The sequence below is a fragment of the Nycticebus coucang genome, chromosome 2 (assembly GCF_027406575.1).
Source record: "Nycticebus coucang isolate mNycCou1 chromosome 2, mNycCou1.pri, whole genome shotgun sequence".
Classification (NCBI taxonomy): domain Eukaryota; kingdom Metazoa; phylum Chordata; class Mammalia; order Primates; family Lorisidae; genus Nycticebus; species Nycticebus coucang.
In genome coordinates, this window is record NC_069781.1 from 81,610,701 (window position 1) to 81,625,338 (window position 14,638).

General features: G+C 38.0%; 1 protein-coding gene and 1 pseudogene across 7 annotated transcripts in view; one reads left to right on the top strand and one right to left on the bottom strand.

Annotated features, from left to right (window-relative positions):
- TRPM3 (transient receptor potential cation channel subfamily M member 3) overlaps positions 1–14,638 on the bottom strand; it is a 584,594-nt gene that overhangs the window by 461,993 nt on the left and 107,963 nt on the right. The window lies entirely within an intron of this gene.
- Positions 6,373–8,363, top strand: LOC128574206 (serine/threonine-protein phosphatase 2A 56 kDa regulatory subunit delta isoform-like; annotated as a pseudogene).

Sequence of the window (14,638 nt, forward strand, 5' to 3'; positions counted from 1 at the left end):
ACAAATTTACTAGGCATAGTTCTAGAAAATTCTGTTTTGATGAAAATCCCCTTAAATGACAATCACAACCTCCTTTAAGATTCTTGGTCCCTTTCCATTTACCACAAGATAAGTTTTCTATTTTTTCTTCAATACCAGGGACTTTGCAGGAAAGGGAGCACGGAGATGAAGGCTTCCAGCCAAGATGAGTTATAATATCTGGTCTGTTTCCCATAGGGCATGACTAGAGAGAAAGAATTATGACAGCATTGACCGAGTATCATCCCACCTGAAGCAGTTTTCATGTGTGCTTACAACCGAATTGATTTTTCCCGACTGGTGAATGTAGGAGTCTTTAGACGTCCACGTTTCTCATTCAGACTCCTTCAGGCAATAGCTCATGCTGGAATCCAGAGGAGGAAAACAAAGAAACCTCTTCTTCTTTTCACATACAGAAGGGTAAAGAGTTCAGTAGGTAACATCAGAGGAAAACAAAGACTGGCAACTCCAGTGTAATTATTTCTGCGTAATGATGCTCCTTGAGAACACTTGGCTACCATGCATAGTATCACGGATTTGGCATACTTTAATTGCTGGTTACTTTTGGCAAGGTAGCATTTACAGTTTTTGTTCCCTACCTGCAGAATGGATAAATGCAGCATTTGACTCATGTTGATCCAGGATTAGTTTTGTTCTATAGCACCTTTCAATGTCACCAGAAAATGGTGCAACTCTTTCTGGGCAGTCCTCCTACAGACCATCTAAAATAGCCACACAAGGATCATTCCTACGGCTTGCAGGAGCATCTGAAACAGGCCACAGTGCAGTTCAGCAGGAGTCATTTGGGGAAAGTGGGTTCTTTTTCTGAGTCTTCAGCATTCAGGCTGTTTTAAAACTCAGAGCCCTCTGCAAAGGGAGGGACAGTGCCAAGCCTTAAGTTTCATATATTGCGACAGCCTAGTGTTTTTCAGATCTCACTTATCCCAAGAAAGCTGTCAGGGACGGCCCCTGCAGAGACATCTGACCCAAATTATGATTTCTTTCAGGGAAGGGAAACCCCTTTAGGACAAACAGGAAGCAATCTCTCAGCATAATGTATTCCCATCGGGAACAAGTGAACAGTTTACTTTTTAGTTCAAAGCAGTGAATTCAAGACGCATAAGTTGGTTTTGGCTCAATGTGACCCTAAAATCAAGTCAAATGGAATGAGTTTACAGCCTTAAGATTCTGTTTGGCTGAAGGCTGAGTTCGAAGTGTTGAATTCCACCTCACTTTAGTTATTATTTTTTCTTTAGCCATGTCCAAAGTACTGCTAAGTTTTAGAAATAAAATAAAGTGTTATTGATTCTTAGATCCATGATCAGGCTTCCCTATTCAAAAATGATCCTCAGAGGTATGGTGTTAAGTGAAAATACATTTTAAAAGTATATATAAACCATCGAAAGAAAATTTTCCTAATCTTGTTAGAACGTAGAGAAATTTAGATTTTCTGTTTTAATTTATTTGACTTTTCTCTGGCAGTTTATGGTCAAACTTATCTAGTTTTATTATCTTTCAAGCTGATTAAACGTTATTTTCTTGTTAAATAACAGTTATCTGTGGATGCAAAAAGAGGTGTGATCTTTGCCTTTGCCTCATTAACCAAGAAAGACCTGTGACATAGTTAACAAGTTGAGGATGATAAACTGTACATCTGATATTTATTCTGCAGAGTTGACGCACTCTGAAAAACAAAATGGGGGTATTTTCTAACTTTTTCATTAGTATGCATAGAATAAAAATCTTCACAGAATCAAGACACATTGCACCCACTCCATCTTCCAATCTATTAGTCCTGCCATTCCCAGGGAAAAACTTCCTTGGTCTGATAAGTTTTCTTTCAATAAACCTAATGCCAGTTAAATAACAAAGACAGCTTTTTTTTTTAATTAGAAGGATCGTATAAAATTAAATGCAGAATATAAAATGAGTGGTTTGGCTTACTAAATTTCCTCAGTACTTATTTAAGTAATGGTTGATGAATGTGAGAGTGAGTGAATTCTGATTATTTATGCCTTTGGAACCCCGAGCCAGAGCCTGGAGTCTGGGCTGGAGTAGGTAGTATGATCTGAGAACCCTTGGGCCTGCCTAGCAATGAGCCCAATGTGGGATTATGTCTATAACTAATTCAGTAGTCATTGTGTTTCTTGTTCAGTTTATAAACCCTGGGATAACTAACAAATATACAGATGGAGAAAGAGATGTACACATATGCATTTTCCACAGGTTTTTACATGTGTGTTTCTGCTTTAATGTATCTCAGCAAATCTAAGACTTCTGGTACCGCATAGTTCTAGTAGTGGAAGTTATAATGTTCCTTCTGATCCAAAGCATTCTGCACAAGTATGCTGAATTAATGCCTTGGTACTGCACAAAGTCCACTTAGGGATAAGCCAAGAACAATAGTGGTATTGTAAAAAATAAAACCAAACACTTTCCTTTTCTTCTTCGCCTGTAAAATCAGCAAATCCCTACTCTTGGAAAATGATCCTTTCTGATGTTGATAAAGAAAAAATCATTTTAACTGGAGAAAGACAGGACTGTTGATCCACCTATGTCCAGGTAGTTATTTTTATTTTTAACCTGAAAGGGAGCATGAGACACATATGGCATCTAGCATGTGGTGAGAGCACCTTAGAACTTCGACACTTGGTTCTGCCTTTGTTGTGTAGTTGGCAGATGCATATGTGAAAGAGACAGGGGCTACCCAAACTTGTTTTGTATAACCCCCCCAAAACAAAGAATTGCATTTGAGATGACAGGCATGTCATAGACCAGGTATTGGGTCTTGGTGCCCCCTTGTGGTTAACTTGACAATACAGATGGAAGAACAACAATGAGCCATCAGGTAAAGAGAAATTTCCTGCCATTCATCTTTTCCCTTTCTGTGCTCCAGCCATATTGGCTTTCTTTCAGTTCTCAAATGTGCCATGTTCCCTTCTTTGTTTCCTTCTTGCACGTGCTCCCATATCCTGAGAATACTCTCTCATCTACTATGTTTGCCTGGTTCACTTTGACATCACTTCATCATGGAACCATTCCTGACTTCATGTACTAGGTCATTGTTAAGTATTATATGTTAAAGGCGATCATCAGTTGCTAAAAATACTTCTCTAGATTGTAATTGGAGCCAGTGGTTTTAGCTTTTGAACCTTGAAAAGGAGTATCAGTCTGTAGGAACCCAACTAATACAAGTGATCAACTTTCTTTTTAATGAGAGATCTCAGTATAAATGAAAGACCAACTTTTTTAATACATGACACAACATTGATATTGTTTTAAAAACTTCATCCAGTGAACTGATCATTTTTCTTTTTGTGCTCTTCTTCCTTCCACTATGTGTATTTTCTAGTAACCCCATGAGACTCATTTTCCCCTATGAAACCTATAGCATAGCAGGCATTCAGTGAACATTTATTTGGCTAGAATGACCAATTTATTACTTTGTAACATTATTAAAACATTAAGTCCAAATTCTTATGAATTATAAAATAAATAATAGGCACAGCTGTAATTAAAATAATCTTTTTCTGGTTCCAGTTCTAAGTGGAAATTTTTTTGTTTTACTCCATTAAGTATCATCTTGGCTGTGGATTTATCATAGATGGTTTCTATCAGGGTGTCTACTATCACCACTAGTTTTCAATATAGTGCTGAAAGTCCTAGCCAATGCAATCAGGCAAGAGAAGAATATCAAGGGTATTCAAATGGGGATAAGAGGAGGTTCAATCTTCACTGTTTGTTGATGACAGCTTTTCTTTTTTCTTTTCTTTTTCTTTTTTTTTTTTTTTTTTTGAGATAGAGTCTTACTTTGTTGCCCTTGGTAGAATGCTGTGGTAGAATAGCTAACAGCAACCTCAAACTCTTGGGCTCAAGCTATCCTCTTGCCTCAGTTTTTCATTGTTTGAAGAGACAGGATCTCACTCTTGCTCAAGCTGGTCTCAAACTTGTGAACTCAAGCAATCCACCCACCTCAGCCTCCCAGAATGCTAGGATTATAGGCTTGAGCCATTGCACCTGGCTGATGATAGAATCTTATACTTAGAAAACCCCAGGGACTCAATCATGAGACTCCTGGAAGTGATCAAAAAATACAGTAACATCTTGGGATATAAAAATCAACATCTACAAATCAGTAGCCTTCATAAATACAACAACAGTTAAGGTGAGAATAAAATCAAAGACACAAATTCCCTATACAGTAGCTTCAAAGGAAATTAAATACATGGGAATATACCTAACAAAGGATATGAAAGATCTCTATAGGGAGGACTATAAAACTCTGAGAAAAGAAATAGCAAATGATGTTAACAAATAGAAGAACATACCATCCTTATAGCTTGGAAGAATCAACCTTGTTAAAATGTCTATACTACCCAATGTGATCTATGAATTTAATGCAGTCCCCATTGAAAGACCAATGTCATACTTTGAAGAACTTGAAAAAAAAAATAGTTCTCTGTTTCATATGTAACCAGAAGAAACCCTGAATCGCCAATGCAATCCTAAGAAATAAAAACAAATCTGGAGACATCACATTGTCAGACTTCAGGTTATACTACAAGTCTATAATGATCAAAACAGCATGGCATTGGCATAAAAATAGAGATACAGATCTATGAAACAGAATAGAAAACCTAGAGATGAAACCAGCGTCATAGTACCATCTAATCTTTGATAAACCAAACAAAAGCACACACTGGGAAAAAGAACCACTATTTAATAAATGGTGCTAGGAGAACTGGTTAGCCATATGTAATAAACTGAATCTGGACCTGCACCTCTCATCACCTCTGCACCTCTCAAAATTGACTCATGCTGGATAGAAGATTTAAATCTAAGATAAGAAATGATAAAAAATTCTAGGAAAAAGTGTGGGGGGAAATGATTAATGATATAAGCCTGGGAAATTTTTTATGGAAAAGACCCCATTGGCAATTGCAGCAACATCAAAAATAAATAAATAAGAACTGATCAAACTTAAAACCTTTTGCATAGGTAGGGAGCTAACAAACAAAACAAATAGACAACCTTCAGGATGGGAGAAGATATTCACATGTTATGAATCTGAAAAAGGGCTCATAACCAGAATCTACAGAGAACTCAAGCAAATCAACAAGAAAAGAGCAAACAACCCAATTAATCACTAGGCAAGAGAAATGAACAGAACTTTCTCCCAAGAAGACAGAAGAATGGCCAACAAACATGAAAAAATGCTCATCATCCCTAATCATCAGAGAAATGCAAATCAAAATCACCTTGAGATATAACCCGCCTAACCCCAGTGAGAATAGCCCATGTCATGACATAATCTGGTAAAAGGTCTGAATCCTTGACCAGATTTGCCACAAAGGCCAGAGACTCACTTGGAACCTTCCCCAATCTGGAAACAACTAAAGATTTGGTGATTAAACTGTGGCCCTCACTTAACATCTTCCCCAAACTGAGAAACAATGACAGGGCTGCAATTTAGTTTTGGCGTAGCATTTAAGTTCCAGGGTTCACCATAAGTCTTCCCAGACTAGAAAGCAAAGCAGAACAAGAATTAACCTCTAATATTAAGTGATAAAGATCTAATACTCCCAAAGAATGCCTGCAAAAACTTAAAGAGGTAGAGGTGTCCTCAAATGTGCAGCCATCAACACAAAAATGCAAGGATTATGAAAACTCCAGAAACCAAATCAAAGTTCTAAAATAAATCCAGAAGAATTTAAAGATATATGAAATGTCTCATAAAGAACTTAGAATAGTCTTCTTAAAGATGTTCAGGGAATCACAAGAAGATGTGGATAGAAAACTAATTGATATTTGGAAAAAAATAAAAAAAGATATAACAAAGAGACTGAAACAAAAAAAATAGAAATCCTAGAAATAAAGGTGACAATAACTGAACTGAAAAACTTACAGAAAGCTTTAACAACTTGATCAAACAGAGGAATGAATAAGTTTGAAAACTGAACAAACGAAATGACCCAACCAAAGAAGCAAAAATAAAAATAAATTAAAAGAGTAAAGAAAGCCTACAAGTATTATGGGACACTATCAAGCAAATCAACCTCCACAATAGGAATTCCCAATGGACACAAGAGAGAAAAAATGCTTAGAAAGCATGTTTAAGGAAATGATGGCAGAATATTTCCCAAATCTGGATAAAGACAAGAGGATTCAGATACAGGAAACTCAGAAGCCACCAAATTCAACCCAAATAGGAGTTTCCTAAGATACATCATAATCAAATTATCAAAGATTAAAGCAACAGGCAGACACCGCTCAGCTTGGGTGTAGCATGCAGGCAGTGACAACAAATGCTAAGCAAGGCTGAGTGTGAGGCTGCAGAAGCCAAGTCTGTCCAAGATGCCCTATAAACTGAAGAAGGAGAAGTAACCCCTGCAAGCTTGCCAAAGGCCTGGTCAAGCCCAGGAGCTTGAGGAAGGGTGGTAGAAGCAAGAACACTGAGGAGATGTGTTAAATTGAGGAATACAGAAGAGAATCACTCCTTCTGCTTTACACGGTAGTCTGAAAGTCTGTGCAATAATTCTTATCACTGGGCACTGTGGCCATTTGTTATTGTCTGTCTCTCTCCTACCCACTGTGAATGGTGAGGGAGACAGCTGTGTATTACTCTGCCTTGCTTCTTCCCCATACCTGGGCACTCACACTTGGTCCATGGCCCAGCCGTAGGCCCAGCCCCAGTCCCAGCCACCATCATCCAACAAGTGTTCCAAAAATAGCATGTCACCCTGCACACAGGTCAGAAAAAAATCAGATTGTTAAGTAGGAGCATCAGGAAAGCTCCTCCCACTTCAACCTCAGCAAGAATCCACAGCTGCAGAAGCTTCCTGCCCTAAAAGATTTGCCAACTCAGGAGTGGGAGGAGCTGTTTATCCACAATTTATGCCAGTGGTGTATCCTCTGACTTTGTGTGAGGCCCACTCAGTGACCTGAAATTTAAGGAGGTAAAATGGACAGAACTCAATGAGATGGTACAGTATATCACCCATAGCCATGATGTTGTTATCAGGGCCATTTACCCTGAGACAACCACCATGTTTTCAGTGAACCACTTCCTGACACTGTCACTTTCATCAAATCCCACAGGGGCTGAATTTGATTGAGAGTAAGATAAACCCACACTGGAAACGGCCTGGCCACAGCTCCAACTTGTAGGGAGGTTTTTTTGTATGTTTCCTTGAGTTTTCTAATTTCCAGCCAAACATAGCCAAGAAATACACTGACTAGAAGTTTGTCCTTGCTCTTCTGGACTTATTTGACAATGAGGATCCTTGACAGTGGGACTTCCTCAAGATCATTTTGCATCATATCTATGGCAAGTATTAGGGGCTCTGGGCTTATATTCGTAGGCAGATCAACTACATCTACAGGTTCATCCACGAAATGGACAATCGCAATGGGATTGCCGAGCTCCTGGGGGTCCTGGGAAGTGTCATCAATGGCTTTGCCCTGACCCTTAAGAAACCTGTTCCTTATCTGTGTCCTGCTTCTCCTTCACAAGGTCAAGTCCCTTAGTGTCTACAACCCTCATCTGGCACATTGTGTGATACAGTTTCTAGAAAGGGAAAGTAGGCTAATCACTAGTAAGCTGGTGATTGTGGGACTTCTCAGGTTTGGGTTTAAGACCCACATCCCTAAGGAGTTGATGTTATTGGATGAACTAGAGGACATTCTGGACATTTTTGAACCTTCAGAGTTCAGCAAAGTGATGGAACTACTCTCTCACCAGTGTGCCAAGTATGTCTCCAGCCCACATTTCCAGATGGCAGAACATGTTCTTTGTTACTCAAAAAATGACTATGCCATGAGCCTGATAAGTGACACTCAGACATGCTACCAGAGTGCTGCCCATCATGTTCCCTGCACTCTACAGGAACTCCAGGAGCCACTGGAACAAGACAATCCATGGACTGATCTATAATGCCCTGAAGCTGTTTATGGAAATGAATCAGAAGCTGTTTTCATGACTGTATACAATAACACAAGGCAGAAAAGCAGAAGGGCTGGCTCTAAATGAAGGAATGGGAAGAAACATGGCAAAAGATTGAGGGGCTCATCTAGCTTAATCCCCAATATCTTGTGTTCTGAGTTCTTCTATTACTGCTCTCTGTGTACCTGATGCAGACAGAGACCTCCACTACCACCACCAAGGCAGAGGACATTCAGCTTCTGAAAAGGAAGGTGGAGACTGTACAGATACTAAAGGAATCAAGAAGCAGAAAGAGCTGCTGTGGAGGAAGCTGGAGCTGCCCCAGAATGTTTATACCATCGAGATACTATAGGTGCACAAACAGGCAGAAAAATTCTTAACTGCCAGGCACGAGGCTCTCTGAGACTGTCACCTTCCTACTACAGGGCCACAGCCCACTCAGCTCTGGACGCTTACCCAGCCCTCCACCCTCTGTTCTCCACAGGCTAACTTGGGGCAAAGTAGTGCCTCTCTAGCTGCTCCAGGGAAGGGTAACAGGCACTTAAAGCAGGGACACCCAGAGAGTGGTCCCTCTTTTCCCCTAAAATGTGTTTATGCTTCCCTATGGCTAGTACAAACAGAATGAGCACTCAGATGCTCAGTGTTCAAACAACCAGAGGATGCCCACTACCCTCCTGCTCCTGTCCCCACAGCCACCTGGGGTTGCTTTGAGAAACACACACATAGAAATATATATGCTTCTCTACTCTTCCCTTCATTTTCTTTCTCTTTCTCCCTTAAAGGGGCATGTAGGGAACAGCAAGAGATTATTATCACCAAATTATGTCAAGCTCCATTGGCCTCTGGAGTAACTAGAGGGAAGCCATCCCCCAGCAGAACAAATAAGTCCCCATCCAGCAGTGTGCAGGCTGATAGGGTTATGCTATTTCTTCTTACCCACTGTCTGACTAAGACAACATGCAAGGTCAAAAGGAGAAAGTATATGCTATGGACAATAAGTGATGCATATAGGACCCAGATGGCCCAAAGGGGAGCATGAGAAAACACCTTACACTGTGGCTCCTCTTTGGTGAGCAGCAGCCCTGGGATCACAAACATGGAGGAGATCACCCTGGAGCTGATTCTTTCTTGTGGTATTATTTTCATAGCTACAAAGAAGGAAGCAGGAAGCAACATCCCAAGCATAGCTCATGCCAATACCTATTATTTCCTTGTTTTGCTGCTGCTGAGCAGGCCCTCACTTGTCTCTTTTAGGACCTTAGAGGGGCAAGGGGCTGAGAAGGGCTGGACCCATGTTTAGCTGTAAACATAGGGTAATTTGCTCACAGAATGATATAAAGGTAGGTAGGGCTTGGGTTGATGTCCCCTTAATATACACAACTGAATAAAGTGGGTCTCTGAAAAAAAAAAATCAAAGATTAAAAAAAGAGTACTCAAAAACCAGTGAGAGAGAGAAAAGAAACACATCATATTAATGGAGCTCCAACATGGCTTTCAGCAAATTGCAGAAATCCTATAGGCCAGGAGAGAGTGAAATGATATATTCAAATTGCTGAAAGGAAAAAAAAAAACTCTGTCAACCAAGAACACTTTACTCAGTAAAGATGTTCCTTGAACATGAAGGAAAGACAGAGACGCTTCCAGACAAACAAAAGCTGAGGGAATTCATCAACACCAAATGTGTCTTTAAAAAAATGCTAAAGTGAGTTCTTCAATCTGATGCAAAAGGGCAACAAGAAAGCATTGACAGGTACAAACTCACTGATATAAGTAAGAATACAGACAAGTTCAGGCTACTGTAATATAATTGTGGTTTATAAACCATTTATATCTTAAGTGTGAAGACTAAAATACAAAACTATCAAAGACAATTATAACTACAACAGTTGGTTAAAAGATAGGCAATATAAAAAGATGTAAATTTAAACATAAAAAAGTCAGTGTGTAAGGGAGAAATGGTGTAAAAATAGAGAGCTTGTTTTTGATACATTTCTTTTCCTCATGACCAAAGTGAAGTTGTTATCAGTTTAAAATAATCTGTTATAAGATTTTTTTGTATGCTTCATGGTTGCCACAAAGCAAAACCTATAATAGATATACTAAAATTAAATAGCACAACATCAAATCATACTACTAAAGAAAATAATCTAACTATAGAGTAAAACAAAAAGAGAGGCAAAAAGAAGAAGGATCTACAAAACAACCAGGAAATAAGCAAATGAATGACAGTAAGAAACCATTACTTATCAATAATAACCTTGGACATAAATGGATTAAATTCTCCAATTGAAAGATACAGAGTGGCTGAATGGATTTAAAAGAAAAAGATACAACTGTATGCTATCAATAAGAAACTCATTTCACTCATAAGGACACATACGGACTGAAAGAGAAGGGGCAGAAAAAGATATTCCATGGAAACAGAAATCAAAAAATAGCAGAACTAGCTAAACTTATATCAGATAAAATAGACTTTTAGTCAAAAACAATAAAAAAAAAAAAAAAAGAAGGGCCAGGCATGGTGGCTCATGTCTATAATCCTAGCATTTGGAAGGCTGTGGCAGGAGGATTGCTTGAGGGCAGGAGTTCCAGACCAGCCTAAACAGGAGCAATACCCTATCTCTCCAAAAAAAAAAAAAAAAAAAAGTTCGCCGGGTGAGATGGTTCACATTTGCAGTCCCAACTACTCAGGAGGCAAAGGAAAAAAGATCACTTAAGTCCAAGAGTTTGAGGTTGCAGTGAGATAGAGCAATGCCACTATACTCTACCCTGGGTGATAGAGACCTTGTCCAAAACCAACCAAACAAACAAAAACAAAAAAGGAAAAGAGAGAGAGAGAAGAAAGAAAGAGAGAAAGAAAAGAAACAGAGGAAGTCATTATATAGTGATAAAGGGGTCAATACAGTAGGAGACTTTAACATTGTAAATAAATATACATCCAGCACCAGGGCACCCAAATGTAGGAGGGCTGTCTGGAAAGTATCCAGCTATTGTTAATACTATTTTTCATATTACATGACTGGATACTTTGTGGACAGCCCTCATATAAAGCAAATATTAATAGATCTAAAGAGAAAGATTGACTATAATACAGTAACAGTAGGAGATGTCAGCATTCCACTTTCAGCAATTGATAGCTCATCCAGACAGAAAATCAACTGTACTCCAGATCAAATGACCGAAAGGACATTTATAGAACATTGCATCCAATGCTGGAGAACACATATCTTTCTGAACAACACGTGGAACATTCCCTAAGGTAGACTGTATGTTAGGTCACAACATAAGTCTTAACAAACTTAAAAAAAAATCAAAATTATGTCAAGAATATTTTAGGACATAAGATCACTAAGAAAAAGAATGTTTAAACTGTAAAAATCCATGGAAATTAAAGAACATACCTCTGAATATGAAATGGATTAATAAAGACAAAAACAAAACTTAAAAAAATCTTTGAGACAAATTAAAATGGACACAACAGACCAAAATCTATGGGATTTTATAGTAATAAGTAGAAAGAAGTTTATAGCAATAAATGACTACATACAAAGCCCAGAAAGATCTCAAATAAAGAACCCAATGTTATACCTTAACAAACAAACAAACAAAAAAAGAAAACAAGAACTAAAACCAAAATTAGTAGGAGGAGAGAAATAACAAAGACTGGAACAGAAATAAATGAAATAGAGATTTAAAAAATACAAAACACCAACAAATTAAAGACTCGACTTTTTTGAAAAGATATGATCAACAAATCTTTAGCTAGATGAAGGAGAGTACACAAATAACTAAAATGAGGATGAAAAAGGAGACCCTACAAATGATACTACAAAATACAAAGGATCATAAGAGAGTAACTATATATCAACAAAATGGAAAATCTAGAAGAAATGGATGGATTTTTGGATACATACAATCTACCAACATTGAACCATGAAGAAACGGAACACCTGAACAGATCAATAATGAGCAATAGCATTGAAGCTGTAACAAAGACTTTGCTAGGCTGGGTTCAGTGCTTCATGCCTATAATCCTGGCACTTTGGGAGGCCAAAGCAGAAGGCTCTCTTGAGACCAGGAGTTTGAGATCACTCTGAACAATGCAGTGAGACCCCATCTCCCTTCTGCTTCCTGTTGATTTATTTTTTTCCCCCTCAGGGTGTTTTGGGGTTAAGAATTTAATTCATTTATTTTATTCTTTATTTTTTAATTGATATAAATATTAAAAGCACACTTTTTCTTAATTACTAGTTTAGCTATATCTAAGTATTCTGATATAATGTATTTAAAATAATTTTGTAGCAATTCTGAAATTTTGATTTACAATTATCATTTTATTTCTAGAGTGGTTTAATACTGAGTTTTATATTTAAATTTCCAAGTAGAGGGTATTTAGAGGGTATGTTTGTTGATATTAATTTGTCTTACTGAATCATGATCAGAAAATATTATGTTAATTGTTATTTTGTATTTTCTACTTTATTCTTAGAATGTCATGACCTGATACAAAGCCTATTATATGATTATTTTTGTGAATGTCCCATGTAGAGTCTCTATTATTATGTTACAAATTTTGATATGAGGCTTGGTGCCCATCGCTCAGTGGTTAGGGTACCAGCCACATACACCAGGGCAAGTGGGTTCAAACCCAGCTGGGGCCTGATAAACAACAACTACAACAACCAAAAACTAGGCGGGTGCCTGTAGTCCCAGCTACCTGAAAGGCTGAGGCAACAGAATTGCTTCAGTCCAAGAGTTTGAGGTTGCTATGATACCACAGCACTCTATTGAGGGTGACATAGTGAAACTTTTTCTCAAAAAACAAATTGTGATAAGAAATATCTACTTTATGGGGCGGCGCCTGTGGCTCAGTCAGTAAGGCATCGGCCCCATATACCGAGGGTGGCGGGTTCAAACCCGGCCCCGGCTGAACTGCAACCAAAAAATAGCCGGGCGTTGTGGCGGGCGCCTGTAGTCCCAGCTACTCGGGAGGCTGAGGTAAGAGAATCGCTGAAGCCCAGGAGTTGGAGGTTGCTGTGAGCTGTGTGAGGCCACGGCACTCTACCGAGGGCTATAAAGTGAGACTCTGTCTCTACAAAAAAAAAAAAAAAAAAAAGAAATATCTACTTTATTAATTATGTTATATAGGACTTTTATATCCTTACTTATTTTTTGTCCAACCTATCTAAGTCTGGGAGTGGTGTAATAAAAATTGCCTATTATTATTGTTGCTTCTGTTTTTTGCACCTCTGTTAATTTCTGCTTTATCAAGTGAGTTACTTTTTAATAGATATTAATTACTAATGGACTTTCTTATAGATTATAGCCTTTATAAAGAATCTTCCTCTGTTTTATTTGGGCCCTGAATTCTGCATTGAATAACTTCAGGATGCAAATGTCCAATTTCCTATGGCTTAGAATTGCCTGGTATACCTTTATCCACTTACAAAAAGTATTGAGCCTTTGCAATCTACTTCATATACAGCATTAAGGTGGGTTTTACATTGTGGGCTAATCTGAAAATCTTTCCTCCTGTAATTTATGAGTTTTACCCATTCACTTTTATTAATATGGCTTACATGTCTTAACTCTGTCGTATTACTTTGTTATACCTATTATTATATTTGTAATTTATTATTTTTTTAATCTATTACCTTTTCTCTTCTTTCTTTTTAATATTTCTTTCAGTATTTAAGAAAGTTTCTAATTTCTTTTAAGTACTTACATTTCTACTAATGCTTTTTTAAATGCCCTTAGTCCTCTGGGTAGCTCTTTAAAAAATAAATGCAGTAAGTATCACTATTTGCTGTAAAATTTTCCTCGGACTAACAAGAGTCAGATAGGCTCATTCTCCTGTTGCACTTGGTACTTGAACCATGAATGGGTTACTGTTTTAAATACCGACTCACTCCATTTAAAAATACTGTTCTTTTAAGACTCAAATTTCATGCAAATTGGTCCTTCTTTAGTTGAATTCTCTTAGTTTGGTCATTTTGGCAATTTCTCATAAGGCTTCAGACACTGAGCACCTGCCTTGTACCTTAGCAGCCAGCCACTGAGAGAGATTTTCCTATCTTCCTGTGAGTTGTGTGCAATGCTGGAATGTGAATCTGGAGGCTAGAATGCTAAACAGCGAACTATAGTTATCACTTTAACCAGAGATTGAAATAATTTCCTGTGTTCCAGATAACCAGATTTATCCAAAGTCATAAAACACTGAGGAAAAAAAGGGTTTGGATTTGGTGGAGATCAGTCTGCACTAACCTAAGAATGTGGTATAAATAAGTAATGGGCATAAATGTTTTCCTTTAATGTAGTTGCATTCTGCTATAAATCTTCTTAGAAGAATTAGTTTTTATGACATTCAAAGAACGTCTCCTTTATTATTACACTGTGAATTTCATCATTTGAGGCCTCTCACTCATTCTTTGTTCCTAACCGATAAACCAAAGCTTTCCTTGTCAAAATAGGCTAAGTGGAAAGAAACTCAATGTGCCATTTGCATTTAATTGAATTCACTAAAAGGAACACATTTTTGCTTTGAATGGAATATCCCTGTGCCTTGCTGAGAGGCAGGTATTGGGTAGTCCCTGAGATAGACCTTCCTGTAGCCTAATAATAAATCACGAGAGAGAAGAAATTTCAAATTTTACCAAATGTGAGCACAGCACAGATCTC